This window comes from Dermochelys coriacea, chromosome 15, assembly GCF_009764565.3.
Source record: "Dermochelys coriacea isolate rDerCor1 chromosome 15, rDerCor1.pri.v4, whole genome shotgun sequence".
Lineage (NCBI taxonomy): Eukaryota > Metazoa > Chordata > Testudines > Dermochelyidae > Dermochelys > Dermochelys coriacea.
In genome coordinates, this window is record NC_050082.1 from 32,126,504 (window position 1) to 32,143,370 (window position 16,867).

At 44.0% G+C, this 16,867-nt stretch overlaps 1 long non-coding RNA gene across 4 annotated transcripts in view; it reads left to right on the forward strand.

Moving 5' to 3' along the window:
• Positions 1 to 16,867, forward strand: part of LOC122456838 — a 96,278-nt gene that overhangs the window by 17,987 nt on the left and 61,424 nt on the right. For all 4 annotated transcript variants that reach the window (XR_006275930.1, XR_006275932.1, XR_006275933.1 and 1 more), the window contains exons 2-3: positions 1,229 to 1,314; positions 15,070 to 15,207. This is a non-coding gene — a long non-coding RNA (uncharacterized LOC122456838). The remainder of the gene's footprint in view (positions 1 to 1,228; positions 1,315 to 15,069; positions 15,208 to 16,867) is intronic.

The window sequence follows — 16,867 nt, forward strand, 5'->3', positions numbered from 1 at the left end:
CTTTTTGATGAGATTACAAATTTGGTTGATAAAGGTAAGCGTGTTGCTGCAATATATTACAACTTCGGTTAGGGTTTTGAATTGGTACCTCACAACATTTTGATTAAAAAAACTAGAGCAATACAGAATTAACGGGCACATATTAAATGGATTAAAATCTGGCTAAATGACAGGTCTCAAAATGTAACTGTAAATGGAGAATCATCGGAGCTGGTGTCCCACAGGGAACAGTTCTTGGCTGTATGCTATTTGATATTTTTATCAATGACCAGAAAGAAAAAATAAAATCATCACTGGTAAACATTGCAGATGATCCAAAGACTGGGGGAGTGGTAAAAAGGAAGCAGACAGTTCACTAATACAGAGCCATCTGGACTGCTTAGTACACTGGGCACAAGCAAACAATATGCTTTTTAATATGGCTAAATATAACTGTACACATCTAGGCACAAAGAATGAAGGCCATATTTACAAGATAGGGGATTATCTTCTGGGAAGCAGTGACTCTGAAAAAGACTTGAGTATCATGGTGACTAATCAGCTCAACATGAGCGCCTAGGGTAACATTGTGGCTGAAAAGGCTAATGTGATCATTGTATGTACCAACAGGAATATCAAGTAGGACAAGGGAGCTTATATTACCTCTGTTTTTGGCACTGGTGTGACTGCTGCTGGAATACTTCATCCAGTTCTGACATCCACCATTCAAAAACAATGTTGATAAATTTAAGCGGGTTCAGAGAAGAGCCAGTAGAATGATTAAAGGGTTGAAAAACATGCCTTATAGCAATAGAAACAAAGAGCGCTATCTGTTCATTTTAACAAAGAGAAGGTTAAGAGGTGATTTGATCACAGTTGTTAAGTATCTACATGGGGAACAGTAATTTGATAATGGTTTCTTCAGTCTAGCAGGCACAGGTATAACATGATCCAATGGCTGGCAATTAAAACTAGACAAATTCAGACTGGAAATATGGCACACATTTTCAACAATTAGGGTAAGTAAGTATTGGAACATCTTACCAAGGGCTTTGGTGCAGTCTCAACCACTGACAATGTTTAAAGCAAGATTTGTCTAAAAGAGATGCTCCAGTTCAGACAGGAGTTAAGGAAAGACCCTTCGCATGTGTTAAACAGGAATTCAGACAGGATGAGAGCAATGGCCCATTCTGGCCGTATGAATCTATTGATTGTAAGATTTTTAAACGTTTCCCTTTCTCTTACATAGGTGTGGTTCATGCCATAGAGCTGCCCAGATCACTCCTGCAATAACCAGCAGGTCCCTCTTCTCTCTCACTGAAGGCCCGGAGTTAGGTAGGTTCATGTGATGCCTGAGTGAAGTGTGAATGAAGGCCCTTCTTTAGAATCATAGAATCATAGAATCATAGAATATCAGGGTTGGAAGGGACCCCAGAAGGTCATCTAGTCCAACCCCCTGCTCAAAGCAGGACCAAGTCCCAGTTAAATCATCCCAGCCAGGGCTTTGTCAAGCCTGACCTTAAAAACCTCTAAGGAAGGAGATTCTACCACCTCCCTAGGTAACGCATTCCAGTGTTTCACCACCCTCTTAGTGAAAAAGTTTTTCCTAATATCCAATCTAAACCTCCCCCATTGCAACTTGAGACCATTACTCCTCGTTCTGTCATCTGCTACCATTGAGAACAGTCTAGAGCCATCCTCTTTGAAACCCCCTTTCAGGTAGTTGAAAGCAGCTATCAAATCCCCCCTCATTCTTCTCTTCTGCAGACTAAACAATCCCAGCTCCCTCAGCCTCTCCTCATAAGTCATGTGCTCTAGACCCCTAATCATTTTCGTTGCCCTTCGTTGTACTCTTTCCAATTTATCCACATCCTTCCTGTAGTGTGGGGCCCAAAACTGGACACAGTACTCCAGATGAGGCCTCACCAGTGTCGAATAGAGGGGAACGATCACGTCCCTCGATCTGCTCGCTATGCCCCTACTTATACATCCCAAAATGCCATTGGCCTTCTTGGCAACAAGGGCACACTGCTGACTCATATCCAGCTTCTCGTCCACTGTCACCCCTAGGTCCTTTTCCGCAGAACTGCTGCCGAGCCATTCGGTCCCTAGTCTGTAGCGGTGCATTGGATTCTTCCATCCTAAGTGCAGGACCCTGCACTTATCCTTATTGAACCTCATTAGATTTCTTTTGGCCCAATCCTCCAATTTGTCTAGGTCCTTCTGTATCCTATCCCTCCCCTCCAGCGTATCTACCACTCCTCCCAGTTTAGTATCATCCGCAAATTTGCTGAGAGTGCAATCCACACCATCCTCCAGATCATTTATGAAGATATTGAACAAAACGGGCCCCAGGACCGACCCCTGGGGCACTCCACTTGACACCGGCTGCCAACTAGACATGGAGCCATTGATCACTACCCGTTGAGCCCGACAATCTAGCCAGCTTTCTACCCACCTTATAGTGCATTCATCCAGCCCATACTTCCTTAACTTGCTGACAAGAATGCTGTGGGAGACCGTGTCAAAAGCTTTGCTAAAGTCAAGAAACAATACATCCACTGCTTTCCCTTCATCCACAGAACCAGTAATCTCATCATAAAAGGCGATTAGATTAGTCAGGCATGACCTTCCCTTGGTGAATCCATGCTGACTGTTCCTGATCACTTTCCTCTCCTCTAAGTGCTTCAGGATTGATTCTTTGAGGACCTGCTCCATGATTTTTCCAGGGACTGAGGTGAGGCTGACCGGCCTGTAGTTCCCAGGATCCTCCTTCTTCCCTTTTTTAAAGATGGGCACTACATTAGCCTTTTTCCAGTCATCCGGGACTTCCCCCGTTCGCCACGAGTTTTCAAAGATAATGGCCAAGGGCTCTGCAATCACAGCCGCCAATTCCTTCAGCACTCTCGGATGCAATTCGTCCGGCCCCATGGACTTGTGCACGTCCAGCTTTTCTAAATAGTCCCTAACCACCTCTATCTCTACAGAGGGCTGGCCATCTCTTCCCCATTTTGTGTTGCCCAGCACAGCAGTCTGGGAGCTGACCTTGTTAGTGAAAACAGAGGCAAAAAAAGCATTGAGTACATTAGCTTTTTCCACATCCTCTGTCACTAGCTTGCCTCCCTCATTCAGTAAGGGGCCCACACTTTCCTTGGCTTTCTTCTTGTTGCCAACATACCTGAAGAAACCCTTCTTGTTACTCTTGACATCTCTTGCTAGCTGCAGCTCCAGGTGCGATTTGGCCCTCCTGATATCTTTCCTACACGCCTGAGCAATATTTTTATACTCTTCCCTGGTCATATGTCCAACCTTCCACTTCTTGTAAGCTTCTTTTTTATGTTTAAGATCCGCTAGGATTTCACCATTAAGCCAAGCTGGTCGCCTGCCATATTTACTATTCTTTCGACTCATCGGGATGGTTTGTCCCTGTAACCTCAACAGGGATTCCTTGAAATACAGCCAGCACTCCTGGACTCCCTTCCCTTTCATGTTAGTCCCCCAGGGGATCCTGGCCATCTGTTCCCTGAGGGAGTCAAAGTCTGCTTTCCTGAAGTCCAGGGTCCGTATCCTGCTGCTTACCTTTCTTCCCTGCGTCAGGATCCTGAACTCAACCAACTCATGGTCACTGCCTCCCAGATTCCCATCCACTTTTGCTTCCCCCACTAATTCTACCCGGTTTGTGAGCAGCAGGTCGAGAAAAGCGCTCCCCCTAGTTGGCTCCCCTAGCACTTGCACCAGGAAATTGTCCCCTACGCTTTCCAAAAACTTCCTGGATTGTCTATGCACCGCTGTATTGCTCTCCCAGCAGATATCAGGAAAATTAAAGTCACCCATGAGAATCAGGGCATGCGATCTAGTAGCTTCCGTGAGTTGCCGGAAGAAAGCCTCATCCACCTCATCCCCCTGGTCCGGTGGTCTATAGCAGACTCCCACCATGACATCACTCTTGTTGCACACACTTCTAAACTTAATCCAGAGACACTCAGGTTTTTCCACAGTTTCGTACCGGAGCTCTGAGCAGTCATACTGCTCCCTTACATACAGTGCTACTCCCCCACCTTTTCTGCCCTGCCTGTCCTTCCTGAACAGTTTATAACCATCCATGACTGTACTCCAGTCATGTGAGTTATCCCACCAAGTCTCTGTTATTCCAATCACGTCATAATTCCTTGACATCACCAGGACCTCCAGTTCTCCCTGCTTGTTTCCAAGGCTTTGTGCATTTGTATATAAGCACTTGAGATAACCTGTTGATCGCCCCTCATTCCCAGTATGAGGCAGGAGCCCTCCCCTCTCAGACATTCCTGCCTGTGCTTCCTCCCGGTATCCCGCTTTCCCACTTACCTCAGGGCTTTAGCATGTGTCCGTACAATTAATGACACAATGAATCATCGGACAGGAAGCTGACTGTTGTCTGACATGGAAACATATTTGTACTTTATCATTTTAATGTAATGTAAGTAATCAGCAGCAAGTGTGACCAATGCTGCCCCGTTGTGTGAGAATTCTAGGGTTAGCCTGTATAGCTATATAACACCGCTCCCTCAAGATGAACTGAACAGTTGATTCAATTTGGACACATGCTGCAAGGGCTTGATCAAAGCGTAGGTACCACAGGCCTCTGTGCCTAAGGCTTCAGCTCCTTGCGCCATGTGATTACATCACAGCCTCAGTGTTCACTTGAACAAAAGTACATTTCTAGTTCTCTTGGCTGCTAAGAAAAGCTTGAAAACGCAAGCGAAGGATACAGTGACATCTGCCTGAGTCTGCAGCCAACCTGAACCAGTAGCACTGATCTGAGTGACCCATGATTTCTCTAAGATGTTAACGCCAAGATCCACTGCTTTGGGTGGGGGAGGTAGGGTGGGCATTGTCAGCACCAGCCCAGCTGAGGAGACTGGGTGGCAGAAGGTGCTACTGGGAGCCTTGGGAAGGGGGTCTTCATGCTGCCATACATATCTTTCTGGAGGGGAAGGGCCCCTGATGCCACTCCAAAGGGGCTGTGCAGAGACCCATGACGCTTTCCCTCCCTCCCTGGAAGGGGGGCCTCCCTCCCAACGTCACGCCGTGTGACACATGCTGTTGGACAAATGGCCATATAAGTGCAAAGGCTAGAAAGCCAAAGGATAGCAATAGGTTGTGGAAGGCTTGAGGTTGGTGGCAAGAGAGGTGTGCTGTAGAGAAACCTTGCTGTGGTGGGAGAAGAGGGTTTGGGTGAGAGCAGGGAGACCACAGCTGTTGATTTTCCTTTGAGAATATCAGTAAGTACTTGCAGAAAGGGAGAAGGGCATGTGTGAGGAGGAGCAGCAGGGAGCCAAGCCATGGTTGTGGGAATGCATGCTGGGGAACATAGCAAGGCAGTTTGGCTACCTGAGGCACAGATGTGGCCCCCATCATCCTAGTAGCTGGGACCTCACAATCGGCAGTGTATTCAGCCTTACATCACCTCTGGGAGGCAGGGCAGGGCTATTGGCTGTATTTACAGATGGGGAACTGAGGCACAGGTAGGCTCAGACATGGGTGAGGTTCTCAGACATGGGTGAGGTTTTTCATAGGAGTGGGTGGGTGAGATTCTGTGGCCTGCATTGTGCAGGTGGTCAGACTAGATGATCAGAATGGTCCCTTCTGACCTTAGTATCTATGAATCTAAGTGACTTGGCCAAGGTTATGTAAGATGTCTAAGGTAGGGCAGGGACTAGAACCTGGGTCTCTCAGGTTCTAGGCTAATGACCAATCCACTAGCCCATCTTTTCCCTCCTTACTGGCTCAGAGATATTCAGTGGCATGGAAATGGGAGTGGAGGAAGCAGCTGTTTAGGGTAACCCAGGGCTGGGAGGTTAGTGGAAAGGACTTCGGTGGGCAAGAGCATGCCAGGTCACAATTAGAGGAGCGAGCAAAGGAAGAGGAGACAATAACATGAGGCAGAGAAGGTGCAGGGGGAAACCATGGAGGAGGGGATGAGTGCAGTAGTGAAATCATGGAAATCGATGGGCTGAATATGAGGGAAGGGTCGGGTGGAGAGGTGTTTAGGCGTTGCTGACAGATGAGGTTCTCTAGGAGCATGAGAAGAAAGGAGAAGAGTTGTATACAGAATTCAGTATAGCAGTGCTGGCCTGATAGGGCCACCTCCTATTGAGACTTGCTACTAGTTGCTATTTTATCACTGTATCAGGGGGTAGCCATGTTAGTTTGTATCCACAAAAACAACAAGGAGTCCGGTGGCACCTTAAAGACTAACAGATTTATTTGGGCATAAGCTTTCATGGGCTAGAACTCACTTCATTGGATCCATGGAGTGAAAATTACAGATGCAAGCATTATTATACTGACACATGAAGAGAAGGGAGTTACCTCACAAGTGGAGAATCAGTGATGACAGGGTCAATTCGATTAGGGTGGATGTGGTCCACTCCCAATAATAGATGAGGAGGTGTCAATTCCGGGAGAGGCAAAGCTGCTTTTGTAATGAGCCAGCCACTCCCAGTCCCTATTCAGGCCCAAATTAATGGTGTTACATTTGCAAATCAATTTTTAGTTCCACTGTTTCTCTTTGAAGTCTGTTTCTGAAGTTTTTTTGTTCAAGTATAGCTACTTTTAAATCTGTTATCAAATGTCCAGGAAGATTGAAGTCCTACTGGCTTTTGTATGTTACCGTTCCTGATGTCCGATTTGTGTCCATTTATTCTTTTACATAGGGACTGTCCAGTTTGGCTAATGTACATGGCAGAGGGGCATTGCTGGCACATGATGGCATATATCACATTAGTAGACGTGCAGGTGAATGAGCCTCTGATGGTGTGGCTGATGTGGTTGGGTCTTCTGATGGTGTCGCTAGAGTAGATATGGGGACAGAGTAGGCAACGAGGTTTGCTACAGGGATTGGTTCCTGGGTTAGTGTTTCTGTGGTGTGGTGTGTAGTTGCTGGTGAGTATTTGCTTCAGGTTGGGGGGCTGTCTGTAAGTGGGGACTGGCCTGCCTCCCAAGGTCTGGAAGAGTGAGGGATCGTTTTTCAGGATAGGTTCTAGATCATTGATGATGTGTTGGAGAGGTTTTAGTTGGGGGCTGTACGAGATGGCTGTGTTGGTGTTCTGTTATTTTCCTTGTTGGGCCTGTCCTGTAGTAGGTGATTTCTGGGTACTCGTCTTGCTCTGTCAATCTGTTTCCTCACTTCCCCAGGTGGATATTGTAGTTTTAAGAATGCTTGATAAAGATCTTGTAGGTGTTTGTCTCTGTCTGAGGGATTGGAGCAAATTCAGTTGTATCTTAGGGCTTGGCTGTAGACAATGGATTGTGTGATGTGTCCTGGATGGAAGCTGGAGGCATGTAGGTAAGTATAGCGATCAGTAGGTTTCCAGAATAGGGTGGTGTTTATGTAACCATCACTTACTTGTACTGTAGTGTCCAGGAAGTGGATCTCTTGTGTGGACTGGTCCAGGCTGAGATTTATGGTGGGGTGGAAGTTGTTGAAATCCAGGTGGAATTCTTCAAGGGCTTCCTTCCCATGGGTCCATATGATGAAGATGTCATCAATGTAGTGCAAGTAGAGGAGAGACGCTAGGGGACGAGAGCTGAGGAAGCGTTGTTCTAAGTCAGCCATAAAAATGTTGGCATACTGTGGGGTCATGTGGGTACCCATAGCAGTGCCACTGACTTGAAAGTATAAATTGTCTCCAAATCTGAAATGGTTGTGAGTGAGGACAAAGTCACAAAGCTCGGCCACCAGGTGTGCCATGGCCTCATCAGAGTTATTGTTCCTGACAGCTTGTAGTCCATCCTCATGTGGAATATTGGTGTAAAGAGCTTCTACATCCATGGTGGCCAGGAAGGTGTTTTCAGGAAGATCATCAATACATTGTAGTTTCCTTAGGAAGTCGGTGGTATCTCGAAGATGGCTGGTAGCGTAGGGTCTGAGGAGAGAGTTCCAGATAATCCTGCTGTAAGAGTGCCGATGCCTGAGATGATGGGGTGTCCAGGGTTTCTAGGTTTATGGATCTTGGATAGCAGATAGAATACCCCTGGTTGGGGCTCTGGGGATGTGTCTGTGTAGATTTGTTCCCGTGCTATAGCAGGGAGTTTATTGAGCAGATGGTGTAGTTTCTTTTGGCACTCCTCAGTGGGGTCAGAGGATAGTGGCCTGTAGAATGTGGTGTTGGAGAGTTGCCTTGCAGCCTCCTGTTCATAATCCAACCTGTTCATTGTGAGTACAGCACCTCCTTTGTCAGCCCCTTTGATTATAATGCCAGAGTTGTTTCTGAGGCTGTGGATTGTGTTCTGTATGGCTGAGGTTATGGGACAAGTGATGCTGTTTGTTCACAATTTCAGCCTGTACACATCTGGGGAAGCAATCTCTGTAGAAGTCCAGTCTGTCATTTCGACCGTCAGGAGGAGTCCACGCAGAATTCTTCTTCTTGTAGTGTTGGTAGGAGGGTTCCTGTGGGACAGTGCACTGTTCAGTGGTGTGTTGAAAATATTCCTTGAGTTGGAGACGACAAAGTAAGCTTCCAGATCACCGCAGAACTGTATCATGTTCGTGGGGGTTGTGGGGCAGAAAGAGTCCACTTTTGAGGTTCTCACTTGTGAGGTAACTCCCTTCTCATCATGTGTCAGTATAACAACGCCTGCATCTGTAATTTTCACTCCATGTATCTGATGATTTGGGTTTTAGCCCTCGAAAGCTTATGCCCAAACAAATCTGTTAGTCTTTAAGGTGCCACCGGACTCCTTGTTGTTTTTATTTTATCACTGAGATTCAGCATTCCCTTCACCACAGAATGTAGACTGAACTGCGCCGGAGACACTTGCCGAGTTGCATACGTGGGTGTTTTGTTTGACTTGCTCCCTGGTGCTGTAATCCACAAGCTATGCATTGTGATGCCCTGGTAGCTGCACAATGACATTCAGAACCATGTGGGTGAGCAGCATTTCCAGTCCCCAGCACTGAAAATTATGAGTCACCCCCCCATTGTGACTTTTTAAAATAATACATTAGGGTTCTTTTCCTTTGCTTTCTGGTTTCTGAGCTGGTCGGTTACACGCTAGGCACATTTCCTGGCTTTTTCTCCACAGGCACAAGGGCTAGAAACAAAGTAAAAGCTGAGATTCTCACACAATCACTGGACTATGGTAGTTGGGCCTTCGAGAAAAACACCAAGTATTGTGAAAGCTGGCAGCAGTGAGGAAGGGAGATGACTCAAGGAAGGGTCTTTCTCTTGCTTACAAAACAATTCATGGAATGATAAAGTTAACAACGATTTTATGGTGTAGTGCTACTCTGCTACTGGAGAAGGGCAGTAAGCCAGTTTTACAGGACCAGCCTTGCAGCTCTAGGTATGAAGCAGGACAGCGTGCAGTTTTTAGTAATGGTGTTTTTTCATTTATGGGTAGGACCCTACCAAATTCATGGTCCATTTTGGTCAATTTCACAGTCATAGGGTTTTAAAAATAGTAAATTTAATTTCAGCTATTTAAATCTGAAATTTCATGGTGTTGTAATTGTAGGGGTCCTGATCCAAAAAGGAGTTGGGTGGGGAGGGAGGGGTTTCAAGGTTATTGTAGAGGGGGTTGGGGTACCGCTACTCTTACTTCTGTGCTGCTGCTGGAGGCAGCGCTGCCTTCAGAGCTGGGCAGCTGGAGAGCAGTGGCTGCTGGTCAGGAGCCCAGCTCTGAAGGCAGAACCACTGCCAGAAGAGATGGCATGGTATGGTTTTGCAGCCCTTGCTTCTGCGCTGCTGCCTGCAGAGTTGGGACCTCAGTCAGCAGCCGCCACTGTCTAGCTGACCAGCTCTGAAGACAGGAGCACAAAAGTAAGAGTGGCACGGTTTGGCATTGCCACCCTTATTTCTGCGCTGCTGCTGATGTGGCGCCGCCTTCAGAGCTGGGTGCCCAGCCAATAGGCACCACTCTCTGGCCACCCAGCCCTAAAGACAGTGTAGAAGTAAGGCTGGCAATATTGCGACCCTCCCACAACTTCCTTTTGGGTCAGGACTCCCAATTTGAGAAATGCTGGTCTCCCCCATGAAATCTGTACAAGCACACAAAAGACCAGACTTCATGGTCTGTGATGTGTTTTTCATGTCTGTGAATTTGATAGCGCCCTGTTTATGGGGTAATGGTCAGTGCCTGGCTTCTCTGGATGCTGCAGATCCTTTCACTTTTTTGGGCTGATTTGCATCTTGCAAAGATTAGTCCTTGTGTTTGATCCGCAGTACATGGCCATGGCACTGGCAGAATAGTTCTGAGTTACTGCAGGCACATTCACCTTAATCCTCTAAATTAGCTCTGCCAGCTAGCTCTGGTATCACTTCTTGATATTCTCAATGAACCAACCAACACTCACCCTGGTTTCTTTGCTGGCAGTGGGTGGTCTTAGGAACTATTAACTCTAGCTTTTACTTGCTAGTCATTTGTCATTCAGTAACATTTCATTACTCTTAGTTGACAGCTGCTGGATTCCTGTCTCCTGTGCTGTGGGTGGGAAGGGGCAGCATATGAATACAACCCCTGAAGTTCTGTACTGCGTTAAGCATGCAGTAGGTCTGTATGAGAGCTTGTGGGGAGCAATGCATGAAACTGCTTTCAGTCACATTCCTGTTTTATTTATAAACACTCGGGCCCAACCTGGACTAATTAGTAAATAATTGGGTATAGAGAGAAAATTTCTAGTTTGTAAATTATTCTCTTGTGGTTAGAAAAGAATTCCCCAAAATTCTCAAATTCGAATTTGATTAACACCAGCCAGAAAACAGCGCTGTTTGTGTGTGTGGGGTGTTTACTCTGAACTCATTTTCCACAGTATCAGCTGACAAATCCTTCCTATAAATTACCTGCAGCCTGGAATATGGACTAGGAAGTGCAGAGAAACTGATTCAGAGCCTGGAGTATTGCCTCTGCTCCACTTCGCTGGCCCTGGTTAAGGCAACACCTGGTGGGGCCTTTACCCTGGCAGTAACTTGGAACTAGGGCTGTCAAGCAATTAAAAAAATCAATCACGAGTAATCGCACTGTTAACAATAGAATAACATTTATTTTAAATATTTTTGAATGTTTACTACATTTTCAAATATTGATTTCAATTACAACACAGAATATAAAGTGTACAGTCCTCACTTTATATTTATTTTGATTACAAATATTTGCACTGTAAAAAGCAAAAAATAGTATTTTTCAATTCATCTCATACAAGTACTGTAGTGCAATCTCTATCATGAAAGTTGAACTTTCAAATGTAGACTTGTGTAAAAAGAAACTGCATTCAAAAATAAAACAATGTAAAACTTTAGAGCCTACAAGTCCACTCAGTCCTACTTCTTGGTCAGCCAGTCACTCAGACAAACAAGGTTGGTTACAATTTGCAGGAGATAATGCTGCTTGCTTCTTGTTTACAATGTCACCTGAAAGTGAGAATAGGCGTTTGCATGGCACTGTTGTAACTGGTGTTGCAAGATATTTACATGCCAGATGCACTAAAGATTCATATGTCCCTTCATGCTTCAACCACCATTCCAGAGGACGTGCTTCCATGCTGATGACAGGTTCTGCTTGGTAACAACCCAAAGCAGTGCAGACTGACATATGTTCATTTTCATCATCTGAGTCAGATGCCACAAGCAGAAGGTTGATTTTCTTTTTTGGTGGTTTGGGTTCTGTAGTTTCCGCATCTGAGTGTTGCTCTTTTAAGACTTTCAATTACAACACAGAATATAAAGTGTACAGTCCTCACTTTATATTTATTTTGATTACAAATATTTGCACTGTAAAAAGCAAAAAATAGTATTTTTCAATTCATCTCATACAAGTACTGTAGTGCAATCTCTATCATGAAAGTTGAACTTTCAAATGTAGACTTGTGTAAAAAGAAACTGCATTCAAAAATAAAACAATGTAAAACTTTAGAGCCTACAAGTCCACTCAGTCCTACTTCTTGGTCAGCCAGTCACTCAGACAAACAAGGTTGGTTACAATTTGCAGGAGATAATGCTGCTTGCTTCTTGTTTACAATGTCACCTGAAAGTGAGAATAGGCGTTTGCATGGCACTGTTGTAACTGGTGTTGCAAGATATTTACATGCCAGATGCACTAAAGATTCATATGTCCCTTCATGCTTCAACCACCATTCCAGAGGACGTGCTTCCATGCTGATGACAGGTTCTGCTTGGTAACAACCCAAAGCAGTGCAGACTGACATATGTTCATTTTCATCATCTGAGTCAGATGCCACAAGCAGAAGGTTGATTTTCTTTTTTGGTGGTTTGGGTTCTGTAGTTTCCGCATCTGAGTGTTGCTCTTTTAAGACTTCTAAAAGCATGCTCCACATCTCGTCCCTCTCAGATTTTTGATGACACTTCAGATTCTTAAAGCTTGGGTCGAGTGCTGTAGCTATTTTTAGAAATCTCACAGATACCTTTTTTGCGTTTTGTCAAATCTGCTGTGAAAGTGTTCTTAAAATGAATGAGTGCTGGGTCATCATCCGAAACTGCTATAACATGAAATATATGCAGAATGCAGGTAAAACAGAGCAGAAGACATACAATTCTATCTCCAATGAGGTCAGTCACAAATTTAATGGATGTATTTTTTTTTTTAAACAGGCATCATCTGCATGGAAGCATGTCCTCTGGCAAGATGGCCAAAGCATGAAGGGGCATATGAATGTTTAGCATATCTGGCACATAAATACCTTGCAATGCTGGCTACAAAAGTGCCATGCGAACCCCTGTTCTCACTTTATTTCATTGATATAAGAAGCAAGCAGCAGTATTGTCTGTCAATGTAAATAAACTTGTTTGTCTTAGTGATTGGCAGAATAAGAAGTAGGACTGAGTGGACTTGTAGGCTCTAAAATTGCAGTTTTGTTTTTGAGAGCAGTTATGTAACCAAAAAAAATATGCATTTGTAAGTTACACTTTCACGATAAAGAGATTACACTTCAGTATTTGTATGAGGTTAACTGAAAAATACTATTTCTTTTGTTTATCATTTTTACAGTGCATATTATTTGTAATAAAAATAATATAAAGTGAGCACTGTGCACTTTGTATTCTGTGTTGTAATTGAAATCAATATTGAAAATATAGAAAAACATCCAAAAATATTGAATAAATTTCAGTTGGTATTCAATTTTTATAAGTGCAATTCATTGGGATTAATTTTTTTAATCGTGATTAATTTTTTTTAGTTAATCTCATGAATTAACTGCGATTAATTGACAGCCTTACTTCGAATGTTAATTGCCCAAATCAGAGTCCTTAGACCCATTTTTCCTTATATAATCCTGCCAAGCTCCAATCACTGCACTCACCCAGGCACTACAAAGTGCAGTAGCTTCCTTTAATGCTAACATCACCCATTAACTAGCCCTTTCAGATATAAAAGTGTGTGTATAGTAAAGGGTACCCGAAGGCCTCTTTCCTTCTGCACTGTCAGTCCCCTGTGGTAACCTAGAACCAGCTCCAGCAGCACTGAAGATGGTGCACTGACTGTAATTAGCAAAAAGAAAAGGAGTACTTGTGGCACCTTAGAGACTAACAAATTTATTAGAGCATAAGCTTTCGTGAGCTACAGCTCACTTCATCGGATGCATTTGGTGGAAAAAACAGAGGAGAGATTTATATACACACACACACAGAGAACATGAAACAATGGGTTTATCATACACACTGTAAGGAGAGTGATCACTTAAGATAAGCCATCACCAACAGCAGGGGGGGGAAAGGAGGAAAACCTTTCATGGTGACAAGCAGGTAGGCTAATTCCAGCAGTTAACAAGAATATCAGAGGAACAATGGGGGGTGGGGTGGGAGGGAGAAATACCATGGGGAAATAGTTTTACTTTGTGTAATGACTCATCCATTCCCAGTCTCTATTCAAGCCTAAGTTAATTGTATCCAGTTTGCAAATTAATTCCAATTCAGCAGTCTCTCGTTGGAGTCTGTTTTTGAAGCTTTTTTGTTGAAGTATAGCCACTCTTAGGTCTGTGATCGAGTGACCAGAGAGATTGAAGTGTTCTCCAACTGGTTTTTGAATGTTATAATTCTTGACGTCTGATTTGTGTCCATTCATTCTTTTACGTAGACACTGTCCAGTTTGGCCAATGTACATGGCAGAGGGGCATTGCTGGCACATGATGGCATATATCACATTGGTAGATGCGCAGGTGAAGGAGCCTCTGATAGTGTGGCTGATGTGATTATGCCCTATGATGGTGTCCCCTGAATAGATATGTGGACAGAGTTGGCAACGGGCTTTGTTGCAAGGATAGGTTCCTGGGTTAGTGGTTCTGTTGTGTGGTGTGTGGTTGCTGGTGAGTATTTGCTTCAGATTGGGGGGCTGTCTGTAAGCAAGGACTGGTCTGTCTCCCAAGATCTGAGAGAGCGATGGCTCGTCCTTCAGGATAGGTTGTAGTTCCTTGATGATGCGTTGGAGAGGTTTTAGTTGGGGGCTGAAGGTGATGGCTAGTGGCGTTCTGTTGTTTTCTTTGTTGGGCCTGTCCTGTAGTAGGTGACTTCTGGGTACTCTTCTGGCTCTGTCAATCTGTTTCTTCACTTCAGTAGGTGGGTATTGTAGGCTTGAATAGAGACTGGGAATGGATGAGTCATTACACAAAGTAAAACTATTTCCCCATGGTATTTCTCCCTCCCACCCCACCCCCCACTGTTCCTCTGATATTCTTGTTAACTGCTGGAATTAGCCTACCTGCTTGTCACCATGAAAGGTTTTCCTCCTTTCCCCCCCCTGCTGTTGGTGATGGCTTATCTTAAGTGATCACTCTCCTTACAGTGTGTATGATAAACCCATTTTTTCATGTTCTCTGTGTGTGTGTATATAAATCTCTCCTCTGTTTTTTCCACCAAATGCATCCGATGAAGTGAGCTGTAGCTCACGAAAGCTTATGCTCTAATAAATTTGTTAGTCTCTAAGGTGCCACAAGTACTCCTTTTCTTTTTGCGAATACAGACTAACACGGCTGCTACTCTGACTGTAATTAGCTAACACATTTTTAAACACCACTGCCTTTGCCTACAAGGTGCGACGTGTATTTAAAAACATGTTAACGAACAAGTGTGCTAAACATATCTCATTTTCCTGATCTAGAGAGGCCCATGGTACAACAGGCTTTAAAGGAAACATATTAGCAGGAGATTTCAGATTTCAAAGCCACAAAGAAGATCCTCCCATCTGAGTCTCTTGGACACGGTTGGGGATATACATCCCACTGACTTTGTCTGGAAGGTAAGAGAGTGATAAAGCGCCCAGCAAGGGCCGCACTAAGCACTCAAGCTTTTAATATTTTCCTTTATGTGGTTTTCAAAATATAGACTGACTGCCGTCAGCTGTTGCAACTCTCCGCCCATATGGACAACATTTGTCTTTTGTTTACCCAGCTAGCTACAGTCTATGCTTTCTCTGAAACCCTCATTCTCTTTGTTTATATCCAAATTATACCACACACAATAGTATTGTCTTGAATGGCTGCATCCTGGAGGCTCCACAACTTGGATACAGACTCAGTACCTTATCTGCTGTAGTTGCGTATAGAGCTGCTGACTCCCTAGGGATTTCAGTTTCTCAATGAAAATAACATTGGTTGGGCTTGCCATTCTTGATTGTGAATCGAACATTTTTAAAGGTATTAGCACCTTAATGGTTACTGGCTATTTGCAGCAGAATCTGTACCTTCCAAGAGACGGAAACACATTTCATCTGCAAACTGAGAAGTTAGTAGAAATATCCTACTGCAGATTTACAAAGTGATTACAAACCTGTGCATATGGGTTATTAATGGTAAAACAAATGGAAAGTTTTTTCATTTTGTGAGCTTTGCAAAAAGATTTGCTAATAGGTATATTAGGTCAGATTTTCACCTACACTAAGAACTGCTGTGAGTGCCATCTGGGAGCAGATTATGGCTCCTTGATTCTGTGGACAGGTTTGTGTCATCTTAGTGGCTGCTCTAATTTATGACAGTTGCATCTATCCCCTAGGGGACCATAGCCCGGCTGAAAATTGGTCGAATGGAGTAGAACACAAGGGGCAATGGCCAGGAGGGTTCACCCAGGAGCCAGCTCTGCATCAGCTGAGAGCACTGGGGAATTCTCAACTGGCCAGATTCCAGCTCCTTTGTCCCACGTAAGCAGTGCAAAAGAATCAGGTCAGAGAAGAGGAGACGAACACATTAGCCTTTGCGAACTCAGACACAAAGGGAGGATAAATTAAATTCTTCTCACTTGCTTGCAATGAAGGAACAGGCATTTCCAAAATTAATAATGTTTCTCCCAACTGAGAGTTGCTACAGATTATCAGGCATCTCTGAAATTCAGGACTTTTCATATAAAAAACTGTTAATCTAAAATTACTTTTATAACAACCTCAGAGTTAGTGTTTAAAAATAGCTGAGCATTTAAAAGACTGGAAATTCACATTTAAATTTCAGACACTACATTGGGCTCATAGCCTGGCTCACCATCCACTTAAAAGGTACATTATTCTTACACCTTTTGTACGTGATCATCAGCGTGAAATCTGTGGCTTTACAAGACTGTAGAGAGAGCAGTATTCCACTAAAAGGAAGAATTCTGCTTTCCTGCCTTCACTAATTCTGCTACTACGTGTGTTCTTTCTTGATGATTGGCTTCCAAGACAAAGGATGGGTTTATTACCAATATAACATAAAAAATGGTCATATAATTGACTGTAAATAATGTAACATTTTCTAAATGTAGCCATTTTCCCTGTTATGTCAAAAGACTAAAGTGGTATGTTTCAGCCAATAGGCTATATTGAGGGGTGTGGTTCAGATGCACAGAGTACATCAGGCGAATGTACTGTATGTCTCATTCTGAGAAAGGCTGCACTCGCTTTAGTCTAAATGCCAGTGTCCCTAATCATTTGC